At 44.4% G+C, this 26,529-nt stretch overlaps 1 long non-coding RNA gene across 1 annotated transcript; it reads left to right on the forward strand.

Moving 5' to 3' along the window:
* Positions 1-206: 206 nt before the first annotated feature.
* On the forward strand, positions 207-24,212 carry LOC125328167. The gene is made up of 5 exons (XR_007204574.1): positions 207-408; positions 9,244-9,308; positions 11,451-11,515; positions 12,015-12,125; positions 22,836-24,212. It is a non-coding gene; the product is annotated as an uncharacterized LOC125328167 (long non-coding RNA).
* The last annotated feature ends 2,317 nt before the right edge of the window (positions 24,213-26,529 follow it).

Genomic DNA, 26,529 nt, shown 5'->3' on the forward strand with positions numbered 1-26,529 from the left:
GACACCCCCAGAGCTGGGAGTACTGAGTGAGGAGCTTTTATGCTGAACTTAATAAAATAGGCAAAATCTGTAGTAGTTAAACTTGTCTGGCTTTGCTGCAAACTGTCTGCAGAGCTCTTCATTTGTATAAGAAAGCAAAAATCCTAGCAGGCAGCGTTGGGAGTCCGAGGCGCTGCGAGTTAATGAGCTCTCCTGCAGCAGCCTGATGGCACGCACATTTCGGATTGGCTTGTCCTTTAAGGGAAAAAACTGCAGAGCAGTGGGCAGCTGAAGGGAATCGGCTGCCGTGTTTTGGTTTGTTGCTTGTTTGGATGTCGGGAGTGTTGGTGTCCTGGGAACCGTGGTTGGTGCTGCCCTGCCAGCTCTCCCAGTTGCAAACAACTTTTAGGACTTCGATTCCTTAAGCTTGTAAGTGTTGTATATTTAAAAAAAAAAAATCTATAAAAAGCTTTTTGTGACAAGAAGGAAGACAACAATAAGGATGTAACGCTGGTTTACTACATGGATTTCTCTCAGATAGCTTTCCAGGGCACTGACTGACTGTGGATTTCTCTTCACTGGCTACAGAAAGGGGTTACAGTCATCACAGGGGGGAATGTGAGGCGTGTAAAAAGCTTGTTTGATAGCTGTTGTTGCAAATGACTCAAAACCACTTTAGGTCTATCGAGTGATTGGCAGGTAAATGTCAGTGCCATCGAAGTGAGATTGGAGAAGTCGATTGCATCAACTTCAGCACCTGCTGAGGGCTTCAGTGAGATCTCCAAACACTGCAATCAGGCTCTTGGTGTTCAGGTACATAGCATTTTCCTGGCTGTGTCAAGGTACGCAGCCTCTTGATTTCCAGGCTGTAACATATAGAGGACTCGTGGGAATGAGAAGATACTGTGACTTTTAACTTTATTTTTCCCCTAGAAACTAATAGGTAAATATGTTTATGAATGCCACTAGATTATCTGTAAGTGAAAACTTGTTGCTGCAAACTGTAGTACTGTCAGATAAACTCTTTCAAACCAAAATCCCACTACTATGGGATGACAATAAGGCATAGGTAGCACCCATTTTCATTGTAAATGCAGGTTGAACTATTTTTTCTATTAACCAACTGGTAATTGCCCTTGCCACATAGTTTCCTTTACTTTTCAGCCCTTGGTTTGCATTCCTCAGCGTCGCTTCCCAGTTATTAAACACAATTTTTTGTTATTTAAGTGTATTGCAGAGCTAATGTAGCTAAATGCACGCAGCAGACAGTTTGTCACACGCCTGTGCTGTTGTCTGTCCTTTCCTTCACCTCGGCCACTGCTGCTCTGTGCCTGTTCCATCAGTGAGGCAGGCAGGGAGAAGAGACCAGAGTTGTGGAGTCCCTATCCAGATGGTGAAAGTGGCTGAGGACAACAACAGATTAACACTGGGAGAGTTGTATTCTTTTTTTCCTACAAAAGAGATGTTTTTAGGTGTGACACACCTAAGGTTGTGTGTGGGGTATGTAAAGGATTGGAAACTTGTGCTGACTTACATGCTTGGGAAAAGATTTGTAGTCTCGAGGCACAAAGTAGCCTTTAAAATATGTGAACAAGCCCCCAGAACGCAAGAGGCAGAAAACTTGAAGAGCTCAGAGCTAGATTCCTTGCATTCATTCAGTCTAGTTTATAAAACAAGGAATAAATTCAAGTTGGTTTTCAGTATGTTGTGCTAACTGTAGAGTGAACTCTGATCCTGTTAGTGGAAACTTCCCACTGATTCCAGTAGGTCTCTATCCTCCCCCCTCCCCTCCCCAGTTTCTTAAAGAAATAAAGTCAATTTCCCAAATGCTGCTCCCCATTTGCAAATAGGTGCATTTGGTGTGTACATATCGTTCCGGGGAGCAGTTGCACATTTCAAATGAATTTGGCAAAGCCAGGAAAGTAATCTTGTCTAAAATCTGCAGTTTCATTGCTTTTGCACTCAGCGTCTCTCATCCTGTGCACTGTCCTGACTCACAGGAAAGCCAGCTGCTCCTGTCAAAATCCTGGCCCTGAGTGTCTGAACTTTGCCATGCTGCAACGAGGCTGTGCAAGAAAGACAAAGCCCATACGGGAGAGCATGAAGTGCTTGTAACTTCCTAGCCCTGTGCAACTCCTGTATTAACTTTTGATGGCTCCATATGTTTTCTGATTGAGTTTGGATGGCATTATTTCAAACAGAGGAACACCCGTGGCATTAATACTGGAGAATTTAATCACCCGGATTAAATCCCTAAAGCAAAGCCATGCCTCCTGCGTGCGGTGCAGGTCGCCCTGCAATTCCCCACCGTCGCTTTGCAGGGGAGAGGGAAGAGACAAAAAAAGTCAAAGCCGAAAGCATCACTAAAATAAAGTGCCGGTGTGAGAACCCTCGGAGGGAGCTGAGGACAAGAGAGCTGTCTGAGGGCAACCCACTGGGGAGCTGAGACGTGCTCGGACAGGCTGCGTCCACCCAGCCGGCCGGGTGAGTCAGCCCGGCCCCGCCGCCTCCGGAGCGTCTGTTTGAAGTTGTGCGCACAGGACTTGCAGACAGGCTGCAGCCCTGCTCATCCCTTGTGATACCATCTTAAAGGCAGGCATGAATACATCCCAGCAGCCTGCCTTTTTATCTCTCGGGAGGCGCTGCGTGGAGCCCTGCAGGCTGGGTAGCATTTCTCTTGGGAGCTGCCTGTCATTTAGGTTCTTGGAGGTTTGGGGCTCTGTAGGGTGCAGCCAAGGTAGGAGATGAAGGGTGTCGGGACTGCACCATAAAGTTTGTTTTCCCCATTGTGAGCCACTCCTGCAGATAAATATGAGGAACAGGAAGAAAGGGAAAAAAATGTTCAGGGAATTCACATTTCCAGTCTTGGCACTCACATTAAATGCAAGGTATCACATTAAAAAACATGGCTTACACCCAGCATGCGTACTTAAAGTTCCTTTTTTTCAGTCTTGGCAGTGCAGTGCAAGGTAATAGCATTTCAAACTGGACTTTTCTCAAAGGTGTTCCTCATTTCTCCTCCTTGGCCCTGTGCCTGGCATGAGTTTCCCTTACTGTGTCCCTTTCGAAAGCACACGGTGGTCTAATCTCTGCTACGTCAGGTACTCTGCACCTTGGCACACAGGAATCCTGGGATGTTAAACCAGCAAAGCATGTGGATGCTCTTACAGCAGCAGAATTACGTTCTGTAGTTGTTCATCACAGGAAAGTTATCACCCCTCCCTACCCCACAGCGAAACAAGTTATGCTAGTAAAGCTTCTCTAGCACACCTATGTGGGTCAGGTATCACATCTCTGCGCCGCTCTCTTCCACATATTTATGCAGGCAGAAGCCTATAGCACAGACCTGCCTCTAGAGCAGATTTTGCATGCAGCAGCGTGGTGATTATAGAGTTGAGCAGGCCAGCATTTCCAGATGCAACAACATATTTCACTTCCACATATGAAACAGCAGTATTAAAACCCCCTGATCCACCCTTGCATGACCCGTTTGCCTTTACTCTCTCCTGCATCAAGAGGGTGAGACAGAGACAAGCTGGTTCCCCTTGTCATCCCAGTAACAGCACCAGCCTGGAATTTCAGAGAGGGGAGAAATTCCCCTCTAAGAGCCAACACTTTTTTTGTAGTCTTAAAGAAAATCAAGAGTACAGGAAATTTTCACTCCTTTTCCATTGCTGAAGATATTCTCTCCCACCATTCAGGAATTGTTTTTTGTATGTTGGCCTCTGCAAAAGTTGACAGATTTCTGTTGCATCCTGGCCCAAGCAGTGTGAGTTTGTTCTTGCCCATGCTTAGGTAGCAGTTGGCAGCACCTGTACCTTACCTGCTGGAGCAGTTAAAAATGTCACTGCTCCAAATCTTTTGCAGGTCAGCAGGTAAAAATCTATTTTGAATAGGTTTAAGGAGACAAAACCAGTTCCAGAAGTGGCAATGCTATGTACTTCAGGCAGGATTCTATAGACACCTCATTGGATTTAGGAGGTCTTGGTTGCCTTTCTATATTCACTGCTAAGCATCATGAAATATTCTCTGTCAATCCCTGTAAGAGCTGCTGCACAGTTGCACTGACAGTCTAGCAATCACATGTCATGGATGAAAGCAGCATTTCTTTTTGCCAGGCTGTATCTAAAAGTGTAAACATATTTCTTTCAAAACCACGTTTATTTCTCAATTGGAAGACTCCTCATTTCCCTGCTGAAGACCTCATTCATTTGCATTTGTGTTTGCAAATGTTCCTACACAGCCTGGTTAAAGAAATTTGATGGTAGCTAGTCCTTAGTCCTACCCCCAGCACTACAGGTGGGAAATAACTAGTTTAAAAATACTGATAATCTAAAAAGTCTCTGTAATACACTAAAAACTAAAAAGTTCTCTGCCATAATTTCCTTCAAATTTCCTTCAAAGCTCACAGAATTGAATACAGAAGATCTTGTCTATAGCACTTCTATATTAAGTTTTCATCTTTTTTCCCCTATTTCTATAGCAGGGAGATGGTTATTATATCCTGAGAAGAACTAGAAACTGGGCTATGAAGTTTTTTTGTAAGGTTCCTGGATTTCTGAGCACCTCAGAATACAGAATCAAAACAAAATTTTGAAAAAACTTTTTGACTGTGAGGTACATTTTAATACTTCTTCCTTTCTGTCAGAGGCACTTTAATGACAAAAGGTTGATTGTTGGGGGTGCAAGGCTGTGTGAAAAGGGCTGACAACTGCTTATGTTCAATAATCTCATCTGATAAAACCATGCAGAGGGAGCAATGGCACGAGGCGTTCAGTAAAAGAACGTGCAGCTGGTTTTTCTGGCTTTCCAAAATCAGACTGCCTGTAAGCAGTGCCAGGCAGTTGCTGCCTCCTGAGTTCCCTCAGAGCTTCGGTGTGGACTCAGAAGCTGATTCTGCCTTTGCCTATGAACACCTTCAGCCAGTTTGGAGCTGTGGATGTGGCCGTGAGGCCACAGGGCTCCAGTTCTGGGACACGGCTGGGGCTAGACATGAGGTGGACTCGGTATCTCTCCAGAAGTTACAGTGCAGCTACCAAACTGCCCTCTGCTTTGGATTATCCAAGGAATGCACTGTTCAAATTGCTGAAAAAAGGGAATTAGGAGCTTCCATGTTGCACAAAACTGAAGTGAAAACCTGCACCAATGTTCACAGTACTTCGCCCAAGGACAGTATTTATTCCATTCATACAGCATGATCCTGTTTTTAATGAGCAGGCAGAGCACTTGGCAGGTAAATGGTGTAGTCATGGGCAGTATTAGCTACTGTGAAATTGAAATCTGTGCTTGTGTGTCCAATACAAACAGCAGTGCACACACGGAGTCTAATATTCCCAGAGAAACCAAGGCTGACATTTAACTGCCCCTGGGAAAAGCAGAGGAAATTAATACGGTGGGTATGGGAGACAGAGGCTTGACACAGCAAGAAGAAACAAGAGGCAGAGAAGAGGTGGATGACTGGATGGTGAGTCAGTGATATTTTTGTTGAGTTTATGCATTTGTTTATTTTCTGGGTGTGATATCCAAATTAAACATTAGATATACCTAAAGAATGGGTACATATACATATTGTTGAGTGTTCCCAGCTACTGGGATGCCCATGGACGCACAAAAACCACAAGAAACAACACTAAAAGAAGCCTATTAAGGGTTCAAGGTCAGTTGTTCAGAACTATGACAATTGGAGCAAGCCTGTTTCTTGCTTTCTTTGTGCTTATGCCTCATAACCCAGTTTTTAATTATGCACTAACAGGTTTTTTTATTTTTTTTTTCTTCTGTAGGGCACCTACCTCAGTCAGTGCACAAAATGGGCAGTGTAAGCTCTAAGAAGGTTGTAGTTCCTGGTTCAACATACACCTTATTTACTGTGTGCTGTTCAGCCCCAGCTCTGAAGAAGAATTATTATTTAGGACGCTGCCTGTGGAACTTGTCACTATCACATCTTGAGTGCTTCACATTATCTATTTAGTTTTTACCCCTCAGATGTATATAATTCCCACAGAAAGAAGGTGATAAATTAGCAAAAACCAAATGCCATGTATCTATTACGGCATCTTCCACTGGAAATGCCAAGGAGCTTTTTTTTTCAGAGAGCTTAGTGTTACGCATTTCTTGGACTGTTTAAAGCAGATTTCCATTACAGAGGAAGGTTTTTCTCCCCTGCTTCCTGCGCTACACACTGTAGTGTACACCAACACAGGCAGCCCTGGCTATCTGCAACACATCCCTTGCTTTTGCCAATTCTTTTAGCATGACTTTTACTGGAGTCAAGGTGGGCCAGTGGTCTCCTGAGGCTGATGACAGCCCCACTCCCTAAAAATGAGCCACTGAGCCATCGGTTCCATACATTCCCCTTTCCCCTGAGCCTATTTCTACAGTGCTGCCTGGCTGCCATGGATGAGATCTGAGGTTGTTCCCAAACCTGCTTCTCTCATCCTCTTAAATATGTAACTTGGCTGCCAAGTCATAGATATGTACTTGGCAGGCGGCAATAGCAACTGGAAACACAACATACACACAGCAATTGTATAAAAAAATGGAAAGAGATGGCTGGAGAGAGCAGAGCCAGAGCAGAATTTTCAGGCTGTTTTGAAATCCTAGCTTACCTTCCGTGGACTGATTGTGTTTGCATGGATACACCTCTAAAGAGTACTCACAAGATAAAAGATGCAGTGTCTGGAAGGCTTTGGAAATAAGGGAAGTTAGGGACAGGTTGCTTTATGGAAATTTTCTTTCCCCACATTGTGTTGTCCATTTGTTCTTCCACGTGGTCATGAACACCTATGTTACTTTCAGGAGTATTTTCCCTAGTCAGAAACTACTGCAAAAATTACTGATGCCATTTTTAAGAGGTGGGAGCACAGGAAATGTTCCTTCTGTCTTACTGACCTGACCTGACCTGTCTAAAAGTCTTAGATCAGGTATTTTCATCCTTTCAAAGTACAAAGTAGTGCAGCAACATTTTCTTAGGTTGTAGTTGACCCAGTCTGTTGCAAGGTGTGGTCCTTCCCTCGTCCCCTTATATTTATCTACATCTCCACTGGCTCTGACTCCACCATGAACTGATGTAAAATGCTAACCCAACAGAAAGCTTCTCATTTATTTTTGCTGGATGACTACTTTTGACAGTTTAGGGACCCGCCTTGCTCTGGGGTCAAAGATAAAGAATCAACACAAAGGTAAATGATGGGAAAATTTTGATGGGATCAAGAATGCTTCTTCCATTAACAACTGGCTCTTAGGCTGGCTTATCTGTAATGTGAAAACTCACGCTTGATGGAGACTTGACTTCTATTGGCAAAAAGTGCTTTTGTCAGCATGACTTGTACCGATTTTGGGTGCAATACAAGCAATACCAGCTATACACAACACTGCCCTGCTGTGAATGATGTGTGAGAGATTCTCTGCTTGAAAAACCAAATGCTTCATAATATCCCAAAGATTATAAACCTCAAATTAATTCCCTAAAGTGACCTGCCTTAGTATATGGGAGTTACTTCCAGGTGCAGCTTCCAAATCTTGAGCTGACTGCTCGTGTAAGGACCTAGGTCATGCCACGTACTTGTGCCCTGGTAGATATACTTTGAAATCTTGTAAAGCCCAAAGCTAAAGAGTGTTTAACATTCAGAGTGCTGTCGCTGCCCATAACAGAAGAAACAGAACCAGCTGCCCTCACTGCTGCCAGTCCTGGGAAAACCAGGAAAATCTCTGCAGCTCCTGACTGTCAGTGCCGCAATAAGCATAAATGAGTGGCTGTGGAGATGTTGTCACATGGAAAAAAATTATTTCCTTGTTTGGACTAAAATGATACCCAGGGAATATGCTTAGCAGAGCTGGGGAGGAGCAGAGCACATTGGCCATGAGTCCCAGGGCCCAGAGCAGGCTGCAGTGGAGGGTACGTGCTGGGATCTGCAGTTCTAGGGGACAGCAGATGGTCACCTTAAGCCATAAGCAGTGTCACCTTATCCCCTTCACTCCCTTTCTGTGAGCCTCCTCAACTTTCCCAGCTCCATCCTGTTGCTGCTGTTGATGTTTGCCTCTGTAGCAGATCCCAGGGGCCACAGGAGGCCCCATGGGTGGGCAGGGACCTGTCCTGCTGCCCCAGCACAGTGGTTGGGGACAGTCATTCAGCCATTTGCATTAGTGAGAAGCAGCTGAGATGTATTTTGAAGACACAGGGGTGGAATTTTCTCCTTCCTGTGGTGCGCTGGTAGGTCTTGCTAAGCTGGATTACCACCTTTCCTATTTTTCTTTCATGGCTCATAATCCCTTGTGCATAACATAAAGGTACAGCATTTGTGTGGGCCTTTTCATCCAAGAGTGGTAAAACACCATGAGAAAGCTGGAACTGAAGACTAGAACAGGCAAGCTGAAATAACCACATTTTGTCAAAGGATTAGAGCCATGATTTCCTCATATTCATCTCTGTGGTCTAACCACGGCATGGGCTGTGGGCTGCTGACTTGAAATTATTCTGTTGTCCCATATCCAGCCTCTACTACCAAATTAGATTGAGTAAGAATTTGTGAGAGCCTTGTGGCTGCCTGGCTGAATAGTACCTGGCAAAAAGTCACAGGAAAGCTTAAAGTTTCACTCGGTTTAAATTTGTAGGCAAAGGGATTTCAGCAATAAGAGTCATTTTGTTTTAAAGGTGACCTGCAAATAATAGTTAAGGGTTTGCAAGTCTCTTGTTAATTAAGAAGGGAATAACAGACCTCATTTATTTCTGGGGGATATTTTTGTTTGGAATTTTAAAAAATGTATAGATGCTGTAAAATGCTGTTACTAGTAGTTTTGTCCAGTGTTCCCTGAACAGCCTATCTGGTGTTTATTTAAAGTTCTCAGCATATCAGGAACATGCATAATATATTCCATCTTTAAGCAAAGGTTTCCTTTCTCCTGATACTTAGATTCTACAATTACATAAATATTATTAAAAACTCAAAAGCAATGTGTTGTTTCATGCCCACTTCCATTTGATTTCTCAGCCTTTACTGATTCACTGGCAATCAAAGAACTGATGTTCTTTAGCGAACTTCCCTGAAAGACAAAAAATGACAAATACACATTTTTCTTTCTTACACTGGCAACCTTTGAGAACTTCTGTTGAAATAACGCACACACAAACAACATCTGGGGGAAAAGCAGGCTGAAGAATGATGGAAAGTGCCCAATATGCACAGAATTTGCATTATAAATACTTTGTTGGGCTGAGAAATTGAGCATAGATTTATGACATGCATTCTATACACTGTTTTCTTGCAGATGATAAAACCAACTTGAGGTGTGTGGTACTGGAAAGCTGATACTAACACCCTTGAATCTGCAAGGTAAAATAATGCTGTTTGGTTTCAAATTATGCAGCTTTAGGCCTTGATAAATGCAGCAGTTCCAAGTAAAATCAGTCCAGTATTTTTTTTTTTTTCCCAAGCATCAACTGCAGGACAAATTCTTACATCATGCTAATAGAGTAAAGGAGAAATACACATTTACCCCTTACTGATCTCAAGCTGAACTACAGAGGGACAGCTAAAATTGTGTGTCGTGTGTCAAAAATGTGCCCCCCCCCCTGGGGCAGCAGTGCTGGATTGCTGGATGCGAGGGCCCCAGGTGTCCACAGGTGGAGGGCCACAGAGTGATGTTCCCTGGTGTTGTGTATGACTCTGCAGTGCTGGGCACTGGAGGACTGCAGACCTTTAGGGAAACCACAACTCTGCAGAGGACAAAGTACACCTAACTCTGCTTTGAATGTCTGTGGCAGGTGTGGATTAGGGCATTATCAGGCCTTTTAAACCATCAGGGGAAAAACCCCCGCAAAACCAAAAAACACCCAAACTATCCCCCCCTGCTCTTTTGTCAGGGGCAGGGAGCAGGTGGAGCGTGGCAGCAGTGGGTCTCTCACACCCTGCCCGCTGCTGCCTCCTGCCCTGCTGGGCATTTTCCAAGCTTTTGTCCGGCTGGAGCCAGGCTGCTCACCTCTCTCCTGGCCACACAGCTACAGCAGACACCTTTCATGGTCTGTGTCTCAGCAGCTTCAGCTGCTCCACTGGGCTTGGGAATGCTGCTGACTCTGCCTGGCCACTCTCCAGGGAGACGTGCGAGCTCTGTGGTGACCTCTGCCTGATCTTCCCTCAGTGATCCCAAAGAAGAGCTCTGGAATGGAGCAGTTTGCATCTGAAATCTTCCTAAAGCCACTTGAGACACTGCTGGAAGGGTTTATGTGTCACAGGGCATATGGGGCAGGAAGCAGAGCAAGAGGACCCCCACAAGCCCCTTTGTTCTTTGCTTCTGTATTCTTGAAAGCAACATCTCACCTTGGCCTCACCACAACCCAAATACTTTCTTAGTGTCAGCTAGAGGCCAAAATAGATATATCTTCATGTTCTGGGATGTTGACCTCTTTGTACTGCTGCTAGTAATTTAAAATTATACTGCTGCATGCTCATACCCTGTATTTCAGCTCCAATCCAGCAGCTGATGAAAACCTCAAGGAAGGAAAAAATGCTCTTTTTCAGGACATGCGTGTTAAGACATTAAAGAGGTATTTCAATTCGACTAGCCTAGCTCAAAAAGAAACAAGATCATTTGGGTGGGAATATTTTCACCCATTGTGTGCGGATCATGTCTGAACAAAGCACATGAAGCAGGAAGCCAGCTGTCATTTCAACAGGGTGGATGAGTGGTCTGAACACAAAAACAGAGCCAGACATGCCTGGTGTTGAATGCTAGCTCAGGCACTAACTTGGTCTGACTTTCGTAAAGTCATTCAGCATCTTTGTTGCTGTTTCCAGATCGCTCACAACGAGGTAATAATTCTCATCTACTCCAAAGAGTATTGTGAAGTAATTAATTCATCTGTGTAAGGCACTTCAAAGATTTATTATTATTATTATTATTAATTTTATAAATTCACAACATGGTATAGCTGACTTTCATCCATTACTTAAAACCTCTTTGATCTAAATAATACAGTGGCAATTTATTATATTAGCAACTAAAAGAGCAACTTCAGACACAACCTTAGAGGTGAAATATCCTGTTTCTCTCAACATCCCCAGCCTGGTTTGTAGTTCTAACAGTTGAAAGTTAGTTCAGGATACCTGCCAAGCACATTTCACTGCCTGTCCCTTTGAAACTGTATGCAATGAAGAGAGCATGTACCAGGCAGACAATATTCTCAGACTGGAATTAGCACTGTGCCCTTGAATGTTATATATTGGCCAACCACCAGCATCTTCCAAGAGGATTGCAGTGCCAGGCTCCCTGAGAGAAGGCTGGCTGACAAAGGAAGAAAATTGCATAGGCTGTCCAAGTGGGTACAATGTGAATACGTGACGTTGGATGATGTAAAATGTGAGTAATTGCTGGTATTTCACATCAGCAAGGCATTGCCTCTACAAGTTAGAAACTGTTTCTGCTGACACTAGCAATTTTTTGAGGAAATACTGTTTTTCTCCTCTGTATGCTTTCAGATGCTGCTCTGCTTTTGAAAGAAGCGAATGACTCACATCACATTACCTTCTGTAGCTGGTAGGAGGTATGTCATGTAGAGTTCGTTTTGAGAATTGTGTGTGTGTAGCTGGATGTGGAGGGACCTCTCTTCTGATTGAGAAGCAGAATAGGAAATATTAGAGGTTTAAAATCTCTCAGCTGTGCGGTTCAGTGGGAAACAACACTGAATTCATGTTGTCCTGACAACATGCAAAAAAATAATTCTATCACCTGTTTGAAAGCTTTCTATTCTGTTACCTAAAGGAAGGTGAAGTGCAGAAAATACGTTTCTTGGAAATAGGCCTGGTAATACCCAGTTCAATCCACTCTTCAGCATTTTTATTGGACTGTCAATAATTCTCTAAAAACCTTCAAAGTCTTAGTGTGGGGTGGAGTGCTTGCTACAAATAGGTCTCGGCCATTCTGCTAATATTTGGTATAATGCAGCCCTTGAGCAGAGACTTTGTTCTTTCACATAATGGTCTGGTGGTGTCTCTGTCTGCAAATCTGGAAACTTCACAGTGACCATTCCACCTTCTACTTAGGAGTGAGAAACTAGATGAGTTCCTTATGGCCCTCCTCTTCTACCTACCTTTTCACCTGAGAAATTACCTGCCCTGGAATTACCTGGAAAAGGAATGCAGATCCTTGATTTTGTGAGTACATTAGGGGTGTAAGTACACAGAGCTTGCCTCAGCAAATTTGAAATCATAGATCAGTCTTTTGGGTCAGAATCAGTGGGATTCTGCTTATGAGCAGGAGCTGCTTGCTATATTGGGATATATGGGATACTACAAAGACCCCTTGGTGTCACCATTTATGTCCCCCGTCTCCCTGTCCTCCATGACCTCCAGGACATAGGCTCCTCTGGCTGTGGAGAGGCAGATTTTCTGGTGAGGTTTGAACCCTGCTTTGCCCCAGCCCTTCCCTGTGTGGTGAGTTCTGTTGTCCATGTGCCATCATCTTGAAAGGGAGTCCCTGCTGCAATGGGGCCACCAAATAATTTGGGTCTGCAAGACTATACTGCAGTTTGGATAAATAATTTCTACTACCACTGATGTTAAATCTCTGTGAGTCCCTTGGACCAAATGACCATCTCATAATGCCCTTTCCCAGGACTAACATTAGCATCCAGCCATTTCTGCCTGCAAAACAGAGCAGCAAATAGTTACAACCGAGTCTGCTGGGTGTTAATTTGTGCCGTGGGTGACATTGCTTTAAGACTTTATTTCTAAATACTTTGCAAAGCAGGTTCTGGTGACTCTTAGGTGCTAGAAACATGTTACAGCATGAGGAATAAGTGCTAGGAAAGCAGTTCCCAAGTGAGGGTGTGTGACCACATTTGCTGCCTTGCAGAGTGGAAGTGAGGATGCCAGGGGAACAGATCAGGAGCTGCTGTGTTAGAGGGTTATGTGCCTTGGGAGAAAGCACTGCAGAATTACATGCCCTGATTGTAACAAACTTCTGTGATTTTCTGGAGTCTGTAATAGTTTCTGGAATTGATTCCCCATTTTCTTAAAACATCTAATGATTACTTGCTTCACAGTTCATAAAGCCTTGGTATAAAGATGGGCAGATTTATCTGGATGGAAGAATAGTGTTGGAGGATTGTTGTCTCTAAGGAATTGATTTGTTCTGCATCCATAGATTTACAGGTGTTTCTTTCATTGCTCAAAGAACAATTTATAAGTAATGAAAACCATCAGCATAGTTCAGTACACAAAGGTCATAGACTCAGCCGAGGTGCTCTGGGCTGCAGTTCACAAAATGATTCCCTCGCTCTTGGCTGGTACAGGACAAGGAGGCCACGCCATGGGTCATGACACTTCACTGTATCATTGGCTGGTGTGGCAAATGCAGCAACAGACTGAAACAAAGGGGAGTCTGGACCTATTGCAATATAGGGTTATGTTTCCTGGATCAAGGGACCTCTGGGATCAGCTGTAAGCTACTGGACAAACCCTGCCAGATGAGACTTTTCACTGCCTTGTGCCATGCAATGCTCCCAAAGTGAGTCCTGCCTATTGGTGGGAAACAAATACTGACTGTCCTTTTCTACAATAGGGCTTTATTTAGATTCATTACCATCCCTGAAGGAAAGTGCTTGCTTTCAGTCAGGATTATCTGAATGGAGTGTTAAGAGAAAATTAAAGAACAGACACTTACCATGCAGAAGCAGGAATTCAGGATATTGATCTACTGAAGTATAACTACAAGTAAGGAAAATAAAATCACAAAAGGCAATTTTAGGTCCTATGTAATGTTGAAGTTCAACCTTAAGTGTTTAAGTGTCTTAGCTGAATTGGAGAAGCAGGGGGATGTTAGTCATGCTGTGAAGAGCTTTCTGGTATTACATCTTCTTTCCCTATTCAAGACCTCCCATTTCTTGTTATCCACACAGTCTAATTAGAAAATTATATGTGCTATATTTCAAATCAAATGTATCAAGGACTGTCTTTCCCCTCCTGTGGAGTAAAATTCTGGAATGGTCTTCCACTAGGAAATAGTGGGGCCAGGCAAGAAAACGACAGTGTTTCTGAAGGTGGAGTTCTGAGAGCTTGTGAAAGGGATTTCGTAACTACAGAATAGAATCAGAATGACATAAAATTACACTTGTGATAAGAATCCTTGGGTTTGTGATATGCTGACGTATTTGGGGCAAATGTGAAAGAAGATTGTGTAGTTGTTTGTTTTCCTGTATCTATCCCTCATAAATCCCATGCTCACGGCTGTTGCTAGTGGCCTGCTCAGGAAGAAAACTCCTCCTCCTTCCTCCAAGATATAATTTAATTTCAGAGGCTCTTTTGCTTCCCTGTGTAGTGCTGGCAATGTGCCACAAGGAGAGACAGACTGGAGGCAAGACATGCCAGTACCATTTCAAGTTTCTCGTTAGTGATGCCTGTAATTTGCTCCCAGTTAAACCAACAGACAGATTACTTGGATACAGGGCTTGGTGACCTGCCTAGTCCTTTATCAGCCTCATGCTCCCCTATGACAGGCACATCCAATGCTGTGCAGTCCTCCAGCAGCTCTTCTTGCAGGCCCAGTGTGATAGCCTAACAACACAGAAAACAAAGCTGGTTATTCCTGCTCCTCGTCAGTGTGTTTGGGGGTTCCTGCCACGTGGGCTGCCTATTTGAGAGGATTAACTCATCTTTTGGGTCTAATTTTGTCCATAATGAGCCAGACCTGATGGTCTGAATAGCTCCTCAGCTGTCCTGAACCTAAACCACTGATAGTTGTAGAAGTATCAGTGTCCACAGTCCTCAAGGGAAGACCTAAGACCATCTAGGCTTCAGAATTCATTGCTTCTGTGCATCAAACTGTCTTTGGAAAATAAAGTATTGGAAGAGGTTCCTGTTAAAGAGCGTCAGGATGTATCTGGACATCTTTCACTTCTTGTGACTTTGTCTTTTGTTGATGCCCTGCTGATTCTTTGTAAATCCAAGCCTGAGGCTTTCACGATTTTTTTCTAGATTCAGGAAGATCTTGTAAACTAACTTCAAAAACAACCAACTAGTTTTCCAAAGCAGTGAGCATGAGGCATTTCCCCACTGGAGACAGCTTGGGAAGATTCATCTCTGAAATATGTGACTCTAAGAACAAAAACTCACCAGCGGTGGATGAGACATGAATGGAACAAGGGCTATTATTTCTGTCCTGCATTTTCTTTCTCCTTTAGTTTCTGGTTCTGCTTCCAACCCTTTCATGTCTTTTGGGGGAAATCTGCAGAATTTTATTAGCAATTATCCTTGAGAAGCCTGGAGTAATTGTTCTAATTTATTAAGGAAGGGTTGGGTAGGAAGCTTTAGAGCTCGAGCCCATCAAGGAAGGGCAGATAAAACCAACTCTCCTGCCTGTGAGAGGAGGCTGGTAGCTTTTAGGCCAGCAGCACTCCCAGGAACCGGCAGACAGTCGGGTGGATTACAGGGGAAGCAGAGGAAATAGAAAGCTCTTTGGCTTGGAATTTCCTTAGTGTTTGATCTGAATTGGTTTAAAATACAGGCTTGAGGTGTCAGCCGATCCTGTTTAGAGGCGGTCCCAAAAGCGCTTCGTGCGCCTTTTTGAAGAGCAGTAAATGGTGACTCTGGGAGAGCCAGACCCACAGCTCCAGGCCGCTGGTGACAAAGCCAGCCCTGGGGATTCCTACCCCCAGGGCTTCTAGGCTGGCTTCAGGAAGGGCTCATAAGCCATGCAGGATCAAAGACACAGCATGACGGGCTGTGGGCATGCAGCTTATACGTTGTGTGGGGCAAGAAAGACTGTCTGGGCCCAAGCCCCAGCCCCTGTGGCCCCACCAGCACTGCCCAGCTGCTCCAGAGGCACCTGAACCCAGCTCCAGAGGGATCCCTTCATGGTGGTGCCAGCAGCATGTTGGTTTAGGTGCCTAAAATCCACACTTAGTTCTCAGGAATATTCACTCTTTCTGCATCCCTACTGTCCAGAGCCCCTTCCCTGAAAACACTATTGCCTTTTTGTTTTAAAAATGACTGTGATATTTTAGAGAAGATGTGTTGGTGAAGTTAGGGGTGTCCAGGGTCTACGTTGCCAAGGTGTATCCTCATCCTCGCACAAGGCACAGCACAGCAGCACCACACGCCCAGTGCAAAGCAAGCCCATCCCTTCTGGGGACTCTGGCTATGTCAGGGGCCTCTGTAGCCCAGGGTCAAGGTCTCTGTTGCAAGGTCTCTGACACAAGTGAATGCCCAGGACAATAAATGTCCTGTGAGCCAAGGAGTCACAAAGACCTATGGGACCATGAGACAGAGAAGTGTCCTGATCTTCCTGCAGCTCTAGCTCATCTCATAACCAATTCCAAAAGAGTTTCTGGTGAGCTGCTGACAACTGATTTGGCCACAGTCAATTGCAACAGAGCTCTGATACCAGACTGGAAAGCTCTAGCCCTGGTATGCAGAAGTGTTGCTGAATACACGGAGTGGAAAACTTTAATGGGCTCAACGTGAAAGTGAGCAGGGCAAAAATCAGTGGAGCCCTGAATCTTACCCCTGCCACTTCCACTTAACTCAATCTTGAAAGCAAATCATTGGGTGCCTGCTGGTTGCCATTTATGCCTGCATAAATTTTCTCTTATGCCAAGCCTGAGATAGTATAAAGACAAGTGTAGCAAGGGAGGGAGACCATGTACCTGAACAGCAGCAAGCGCAGGGAGTAGAGGTAAGAAGAGGCTGTGTTTGGGCATTAGAAGTGCAGGATCCCCCCTCTGAGTGGGGACGGTGGTGCATGGCTATTTCAGAGTGGTGGAGACCAATCAGGCTTCAGCAGCAATGGTCCCAGCCATGGGCTGAAATGGGAGACAAACTGGTAGTGAGATTTAAAAAGAACCTGAAGAAGGCAGGAGATGATGAGAGGGTGCTTGAAAAGGGAAAGAAACTAAGGGAATGATGAGGGCAAGAAAAAGGGGATTTTTAACAGGTGATGAGGATAGTGTGGTTTAACCCTGGCCAGCAATTAAGCACCACAAAAAAAAAGGTTAATGGAAGGAAAATGTAATGACAGAGAGATCATGCACTGTCCTAGTGTTAGGGACTCTTTCTTCAGCCATGCATATCCTCACACAGTGTTTCCTTTCTCTGGCAATACAAAGGAGCAGTCCCCACAGCACTCCAGTCCCTTGGGATCCTCTCAGAGCAGTTTCATGAAAACTTGCAGTCAGTTGGTGTGAAACTGCTGCCAGTCCCCCAGAGGAGTCACAAACGTGCACCTGCCCTCCTGTGACACAGCTCCAGGCAGCCTTGCTCCTGGCTGGGGTGGGGGAACCTGGGTTTCTTTGTAATCCAGAGGAGAAGGTAACCCATGAAATGATGGAGTCAAAGGAGAGCTGAAATCACTGTCCCAACAGGGCTTCCATTTCAGTGTGCCCCATACCACAGGGTGCTGGACACAGAATTAAGAATGTGTTTCTGCAGCATCCTGACACATCAGCTCTTCACCAGCCACTGTGTGAGCAGCCTTCTCTGCCAAATTCTTGCTCCCAAATCCTGATTAGCAGAGTCAGCCTTCTCTCTTGTTGGACAGGGAGGGTCATGACAGCATTTCCTTACTTATTGGGTGGCCCTAATGTCTGTGTTTAGGAGAATCAGTTGGAGGAACTTACTGCAATAACTTGGATTCAAGAGCTGGATGCAGCTGGATAGAGCAGCAGTTAGCTCTGCTGCCTCCTCAGCCATTCATATTGCCTGGTGAATGGGAATGACTGAGACAAGCAAGAGATCTAGTGGTGAAAAACCACCAGCATGAGAGTGAAACTGTGTTCTTGAATATTTCCATCACAGTGGGGGTTGGAGGCTGGATTGGATCAGGATGTTGGTGTCCAGGCTGTGGAAACACAAAGGCTGGAAAAGAGCTGTGTTTTTAAAGCCTTCATGATGTAAGGCAGGTGCTGTATGAAGAGAGGGCTCACTGAGTTACTCATAGCAGGGTGGCTGACTACAGCTGCCTTCAGAGTTAGGCTAATGCTGAGCCTGTTATAATATAGGGCACTTCCCATACTATGCTGCAATTATATAAACATAATCTTTTCCAGGCTGACTCATTCCAGTCTTAAATGTTATCTGGATCCTCCCAGACCATTATATGAACAGCCAAGTACAAGAGCTAAAGGACAGAACTGGTTAACACTCTTAATTATAAGATGGTTAGGAATTTTTTGAGCACACTTGGGTTTGCATGAAGTGGAAACTGTGGGGAAGGTTACTTTTGATGAGTTTGTTTTTTAACATGAAAAATGTTTAGATTAAAAAACTGAGACACTCTTGATGGTGTATCACCCCCAGTTTTACTGTATTTCCTTATAACCCAGCTACGGGTTCATGTTGGTGTTGAAGCTGTTGCTTTTCATTCCAATTCACCATAGCAACATTTTAATGCAATCTTATACAATGTTGTTAAAGTGCTTTCTCTGCCAGATCTGCCAAATGTCTATGTGTTCATATGACACTACTGATGTTTCATGGAAGTGTTTTCCCTGAAATTTTAAAAAGGGATGCTTAGTTGGAGATCAGCTTAAACACTTACATGATTTGTAAAATGCAGCATTAAAATCCTATCTTGACACTGTTCCAGGCTGGAATTTGAGAGTTCCTCCAGACCTGTTATTTGTATATGTTAGCATTAGTCCTTTTGTGCCTCCAATGCTAAGGAAGGAATAGGTGTGTCTGGCTTTCTCCTTTTAAGTTATGAGGATTGTGCAACCTTTCTGTAGTGCCAGTTTCCTTATGGGCATTTGTCACGATGGGAAAAATACAGAGTGTTCCCAAAGCTGCATCGATGGGGCAAACAGGGCTGTGCTGGCCTCCTCTTTCTTTTATGCATGAACTCACCCCGTCCCCTTCACAGCTCTGAGAAATCAATATTGCTATGTCAATTCTATCATAAATATTGCTGTGGTACTAGAAGCCATGATGCTTTTTGCTCACTCTTTCAAATTTCTTACAAGTCCTATCCTGAAGCTTGTTGCTCCAGGATGTTTTCCTGACCCTTTTCTGTATTTTCCTAATTAGCAACTGCGCCCTAGACATTGGAGGTGCCTCCTAGTTCAATACTTATTTTAGGAAACTTTACTTCACTCAGGTCTTTTGGCTTAGTACCTCACCTCAGGGAAGAAAGCACTGGGAGAAAGAAGGATGAAAACCCCTGGCCATCGTTGTTTTCTAATTATTAGGGCTATTTTCTGTTCCTGGCTTCTACATAGGTTTCTCTGCTAAACTAGGAGCTTAGCTCTCAGATACCACATGAGCTGTATAATGTTAAAAGGTGAATCTGGGTTTCATATTCAGGTTTAAGAACCTGGGGTCACTTTAGGTTTCTCCTCTCTGGTACTCTGAAGACAGAATGCTGTGCTCTACCAGAATCCATAAGGAACCAAAATCACTGGAGTTGTTTTGGGAGTTTTCTTTGGCAAAGGGCCATGCTGTGCATGCAGAGTCAGGCCTCTTTTCCCCTGTATATGTGTGAAGTATCAGCAGGATTGTTGATGGGTGCCAGGTATGGAGCTACATGGTTTTCTTGATCAAAAAATCAGTACATAGAAGTCCAGGGATGGTAAATAGAGCTAAAGGGCTGAGAGGTGTTGCTCTCATGGACTGCTCTGCATTGATATTTCTGGGGTGATGGCAGCTGGGGATGCCCTCAAGGTGTGGACCACTTGATGTTATCAGGAAGGTGAGGGACACAGCAGGAGTTGTTGAGCTGATGTGGAGAACAGCTTTCCTGTGCATCTGGCAGGACCAAGCCAGACCTGTGGGGATCTGTAGGTTAGCAGGGAAAATGTGCTTGCGTTTCCATGAGGGTGAGCTGTGCCATCTCCAGGAGAACTGAGTGGCTGCTGGGATGTGTGTGTCACCCTCTGCTTAATGGCCACTTCCATGATGGATGGTCATTTGGCTTTGTGTGACCATCTTGGGCTCAAGTGGGTGACGAGAGCATCTCTCAGGCTTCCACTGGGAAAATTGCTGCTTCTTTAACAAAGGCCCTTTGTTGTTCTTGGGCATGTTTTATATTTCTTCTTGGAGATACATCAGGCACCCCTTCCTGGTTTTCAACTGCATTGTCTCAGCGTTGTCCTGGCTTTGTGCCCCCAGTAACTCTGCTTGTTGCTCTTCCAGTGATGTCAGGAAGGGTTTTTTTATTGCCTTCAGTGGGAACTGGGTTAGATCAGCGCTGACCACTTTTGAGAGCTCCATGCAGAGAGCTCAGTCTAGATAGCATAGCAGGGGAGCCTCGCCTGCTCACCACAACCAGCTTTGTTCTCTGTCAGATTTAATTAACTCAGCCGTACAATATTTTGCATTTTCTTCTTCTGAGGCACCACAGAAGTCCCGTCTTTCTCTTGGACGGTGGGTCTCCGCGTGCTGTTAATGAGGATCTACCAGCAACAACTTTATTGCCCTGGTGGCATGCCAGCTTGGCATAGCCCCATGAGTCATATTCAATGCTCTGTTCAGAGAACTGAAAGGACGACTGCTGCTATTAATTTTGTGCTCTTGTTTGCTGCCTTAGGAGAAAAACATCATTGCACAAAGATCGGAGCTTCTTTGAGGTATGAAAGTCACAAAGATAAATGGAGAGTGTGACTGAGTGTCAGCCCAGAGCGTCCCTCCCTTGCACATACACCCAAATGCTCCTTTCCTTTTTTGGTTCCCCCAGTAGTGTATTTGTAGGGCAGAGTGCATAGAATAAAATTTTACCTCCAGGGCCTAGGTGTCCCTGGAAAATACCATTTCTTTGCCCTTCAGCCCACACCTTTTCCCCTTGGAGCTCTAAGCTGAAGAGTTCCAGTCCCTTGGTGGCTCTTGGACTCCAGACAGTTCCCACCACAGCCTGAGGTCCCTCTGGGAAGTCTGCTCTATAGATTTCTTCTCATCATCAGCCTCATAGTTTCATCTCTGTAGGTTAGAAATTTCACAGTCTTTCATTTCCATTGCCCTTGGAGACATTTCTAGATGCCAATAAGCTCCTCTGACCTGCCACATACAGCTCCATCAGCTGTGAGACTTGCCATGCAGCAGGGCTTCAGCAGATCAATACAGCACATCGGGGCCCAAATTATACTTTGTACTTCATAAACTGGGAAATTTTCCCTTGAAAGAGGGGAAGTGTGGATTCAGTTCCAAGGATACCCAGCAGCCCCAGTGAGGGCATCTTTTCAAGAACAGGCTTGGTAGAGATCAGATTTATTGGGAGTTGATTCAGCTCGTGCCAGGGATGACAAATGTTACACAGGAGTAGAAAGCCAGATTTTGTTTTTTTAAGCAGCAAGCAGACATGTGGAGGTGAGATGCCATGAGTTGGTACTTGGTAGTGATATTTTCCATGATAATAATGCTGTCATTCAGGGTGGGGATCATCTTGTCTATCTGCAGCTGCCCAAACACTGTCCAGTCAGACCTTGCCTTTGGCTGCCTCAACAGCCACTGTGGAATAAAGAAGCTCAGCCAGAGGGTGAATTGCTGCCTCTTGAGACAGATGTGTGTGATAGGAACCCCCACAGAGTGATTCATCCCATCAGTCTCTTTCCATTGATTATTGAGGGAAACTGGGTGGTGATCTCAGGTTAGACTAGCCAAGACTAAGCCAAACTGGTCAGAGTTGAGCAAGACAAAATCCATCTGAGCTCACCCTGTTTCTAGCCTCATCTGTCTGCATACCTTTAAAAAAACAGTGCTTTCAAATCTTCCCTGGTCTGTGCATGGATTTGGTAGTGCTGTGAGGAAGGATAAAACCTAAATTTTTCTCACTAGGAGAGAGGCCACTGGACTGAGGATTTGGTCTGCACAGGAGGAACAGGAGTGTGGGTTCTGAGAGGGCTGAGAGAGCCTGAAGCTTGCAGAGATAGTTCTCTTGGTTATTTGATGGCAAAGCACCTACCACCAGTTGTAGTGCTTTGTTAAAAATCATAAGTTTTCTGTGGAAAGGAAATATGTATTAACATAAGCTTGAGCAGAAATTAATCAAAACTTCTGAAAATCAAAACAAATTTATTTCCTTACTCATGATTCAGACTTCTTCAGTCTTCTTGACTTTTAGTTTTTAATAATGTTCTGATCAGACATTAGTGATATACTTTATTCCAAAAAAGTCATTTTGTTACTACATTGCACTTCAAATATGCAATTTTGATGGTAATAGAAATAGGACCTTTTTTCCTGATTCATGCTAAACACAAAATCTTTCAAGCCTGGGTATGCCATAGGAGAGGAATTCCATTTCCCATCCAGCTGTGGTTAACAGCAATATCACTGCAGTACTTTTAAATGCAGTAACTCAGGACTACTGAGTTATCAGTAAATCAGTTTTGCTCTGTTGAAGTGTATGGAAAGCTCCCTTTAAGACTTAAGTCTTCTTTTGCCTGGAAATGAGAAGTTAAGAATTGCCTTCATGAATGCTAGAGCACTGCACATGCAAAATCTTTAGACATGCCTACAGCACATGACCAGTGAGTCTGGTATTTCTTGAGAGCGTGAAATTTGCTGCAAATGCTCCTGTAATTGTTTTGTGCATGCTCTGGGATCATTGGGTGCATCCCGAGCATCTTGGCTTTATACATTATGTACAGAGAGTCATGTAATTGGTATGCAAAGGAACCAAACTCTCAGGGAGCTTCACTGGGATGTCTGCAATCCATGCTGTGTGCATGCTCACTCCAGACAGGAACACCACGGGTTTTCAAGGTGCTGAGGGTACAAGCACGGTTATTTGTTTTCCCCTGGGGCAGAGCAGACATCCTCTGCTAAGGGAGGCAAGGTTCTTTGCTGATTTACCTAAGAAACATTGCAAACCTGTACCCCTCTCTCCTGTTTTTCTTTTCTTCATTGTGTCAAGCAGATTAACATGATGTTTTCTAACAGGGCGGGCATCACTGGAGATCATTGTAGTAAGTTAAAATCCTCCAGGATTTTAACTCACAGTGGAGGAGAAGAGGAAGAGGAAGAACAAGAACGAGGATGAGTGGTTCCTCTATCCTGACAAATGACCTCAGTTTGCCACTCTGAGAAGCCCCCAGAGGAAGGCTGAGCAGTGGGAGCACTGTGCTCTGAAGAGCAGTGGCAGAAGGTGACTGCAATCAGACCAGCTCGCAGCAGTGGTGTCTGTGTGACAGCGTGGTTTCACTTTGCTCAGTAAATCACTTTGAAATTGCAGCTTAAGATGCCCAACTCATTTGTCAGAGCTGGGGGAGTTTGACACACAAGGGACTGGGCTGGGTGACTGGAGATCTGGGCCGTAATTCCTGGTCCTTCATCTCAATGCCTTCGTTGGGTCATTTCTGAGAAGACTATTTTCCTGGCTGATTTTGAGAAGTGCTTTGGCACCTGCAGATGAATATGATTATTGATTTCAATGTCAACCCTGTTTTTCTAAAGAGTTAGCAAAACAACCAGGAGACATGACTTAGTACAGCCAAAAAATTGGTGAAATTTTGCTTCTGAAGGAAGCTACTCCAGAATTTCCAATATATTATGTTCACTTATTTTTTTAAAATTTCCTTTCCTATCTTTGACTTATTTCCTTGGATAGAATTAACCTCAATTAATGACTGTTTTACCTATAAAACTATCTGTACCTGCCAACTATTAAAATGTTAGCATGGAAATTTTAGCAAGGAAAATTTAGGATGAAATCCTGACTTGGTCATAGCTGCTAAGAATCAATGGAAAAATAATGGATGATTAAACAGTGGAAGAAAAGCAGAGGTGTAATATTTCATCATTGCTAAGAGGAGAAATTTGACATATTAGCGCCAGTTTGGAAGTTTTTCATGAAAACATATCAATGCTGGATAAGAATGATACAATTTTTTTACCACTGCAATATATGGTTCTGTTTTTAAAAGGATGAAAATTTGCAGCACAATTATGATGAGAAATTTACCTCTTCTGGAGTAACCAATAGACCAGGGACTAGATCAGTTCTGTGGGATGGCCATGCACTGCCTTATTGAGACAGACACTTGCAGTGCAGGTTCACAGCTAATACTCAGTCTCCTCACTTAGACTGGCACATGTGATATTAATGCCTAAGTAGCATTGTGGCCTAGGTTTGTTTTCCATGTGTCAGGTGAGTCCTTTTACCATTGGATGAGGCTGTTGTGGCCTGCAGCTTCTCTTTAAGCTTTTCATTAGACATCCGTTCTGGTACGCAGCAAAAACATTTAAATATAACCTCTTAGAAATTTCAGGGGATGGAAACCTTCTTCCAGAGAAGAATAAATATAAAAGATATATTTAGAACTGTGTGTGGCTTCTGTATCTTCCTCATATAAGTGATGGTACACTCTTTATCTCTGAGCAACCTGGTCTAGTGCAAGATGTCCTTGCCCTTGGCAGGGGAGTTGGAACTATTTAAGGTCCCTTCCAACCCAAACCATTCTGTGATTCTATTCAAAATTAACATTTCTAGGTTATACCTTCATTTCAGACAGACAGGTTAGTGATCATATGATCTGAAAAATGGTGATGAGACCTTAGGTAGGGCTTTAGCTGCAGTTTTTCTGAGACCCTTGCTGGGTCAAAGCATGTGCCAGTGTCTTTCCCAGCTGCATGGGTGGCTCCTGGATGGTGCATGCCTGGTGGAACACGCAGGAGGCAGCTGTGGTATCACTGCCCTGTGGCAGCATGGTTTCCCTACATGATGCAGCAAGATGTTGGCCAATACCCGGAGCTGAGGGAGGCTACGGCACATCTTCCCCTCTTAGGAGAAACCTGTCAGTTCCTGCATGTGTGCTAAAGGACAGGTGCAGCTGTGTCCCTCTAGCTGCATCACAGGGCCCTCTGGGATCTGTGGATTGACATCCCAGCACGCTTGTCCTTGCAAAAGCACCTTGCTTTGTCATGGCACGGCGACAGTGCAAGGAGCCTTCGAAAGAGTGCAAGGGCAAGGTGTCCTTTGCCACCTGTCTGCAGGGCAATGCAGACTGTGGTATGTGCTAATAACTGGGATTTGTTATTAGTGCCTGGGGCAGAGATTTCACAGAGTTGCGCACTTGGCCGGTGGTGGGCCCGGGATGACAGGAGAAGACCAAAGGGTGGAGCACACACTCACGTAGGCAGCAAAGCTCCTGGGTGCAAACAAGCTTTTTGTGCATGGCCACTTACCTGCAAGGTCCTTGTCACTGCAGAGAGGAGGGAGCGCTGAGCAGGTGCTAGTGCTGCTTAGGAACAATGAGCTACTCACACTCAGAGATGATGTTCAATGTGCTTTGTTTGCCCCCCTACAGATTCAAGGCAGGTTCCTCACAGGCTCCTTGAGAGAGCAGCCCCATGAAATAGTAAGAAACAAGGGACTGCTTTTTTCATGCCATTTTCCTTGGACAAAAGGCAGCTCTGGCCCAGGCATGGTCTCAGTTACTTCTGTCTGCACCTAGAATGTGCTGTTTGGCTCACTCCATAGGAGTTACCTGGGTAAAACCTCATGGTCCTAATGGTTTAAAACACTGCACTCATCAGCCAAGTCCTCAGCCATGGCTTTGCATCTAAGTTTTCTGTGGTAATCTAACAACAACCTTGAACTTTTCAGAAAGGGTTGAGAAATACCTTGAAGTTCAGGTCCTTTAGTCAGCAGAGTCCTTTCCAGGGCTGCCTTCTCAGCAGCAAGTGTCTGCTTTTTCTGAGGTTATGTGTGTCCAACACAGAGAACCCATGCTTGTTTCAGCATGTAAGCAAGACCTGGCAGCCTTTCACACATGACAGTGAGTCACCCTTGAGCAGGAGAGAGTGAGTCAGAAAGGGCAGTTGACAAGCTTTATTTATCACTCTCCTGTTATTTGGCCCAGGAGAATTTTATCCTGAAAAACCCACCCTTGCTAATGATAGGCAGAGCTCAGACATATCATATGTCTACTGGCTTTTTTTCCCACAGGTTTTGCACGCAGTTTCATATCAGGAAATCCCAACAGTTGGCCATTTCCACGAATTTTTATTTTTCAAGGGGTTCTGAACATACCAGCTATATTGGAATAACAAGCCTGAGCTAGGGTTACCCTAAAGAGAACAAACTGAACTGCCTCTGAGTGATGAAAAGAGCCTGGGGGCGTTTACAGAGTTCCATTTACTTTCTTCTCTTAGGGCTGCATTGCTCAGAGCCTAATTGAATGCTGCTAGCACGGCCTAGTGTCTTGACTCTCTTTTGATTATGGTTCTGCCACTCACATGCTCCATATAGGGTGTGTCAGGCTTTCCAGTGTAAGTATCTATTTTCAGAAGTTGTATGGCTCTGTTGTAGAAATTCATTCCAAGCAGAATGTTGGCAAGAAACGTCACAACTCAGAAGTGGAAAAAGAGACAGAGAAAAGAAAAAAAAAGTCTGCCTGATGATTAATTAAGGAAACTCTGTCCTTGGGATTCAGACTTTGCAGCTGTGAGAAAGGTGGCAGTGTATCAAGGGGAACCAGCTGAATTTGGGGATGACCATGATGTGTAGTTGGGTGTCTTGAGGTATGGAAAGAAGTAAGGTGAGCTCAAGTCCATTTTACTTGTATTGCAGATGAGTTTGAAGTAGCAACCTATGAAGGCAGCACCCACTGGGCTCAGCAGGTTCTCTGTGAGC

Source organism: Corvus hawaiiensis, chromosome 6 (assembly GCF_020740725.1).
Source record: "Corvus hawaiiensis isolate bCorHaw1 chromosome 6, bCorHaw1.pri.cur, whole genome shotgun sequence".
Taxonomy (NCBI): Eukaryota; Metazoa; Chordata; class Aves; order Passeriformes; family Corvidae; genus Corvus; species Corvus hawaiiensis.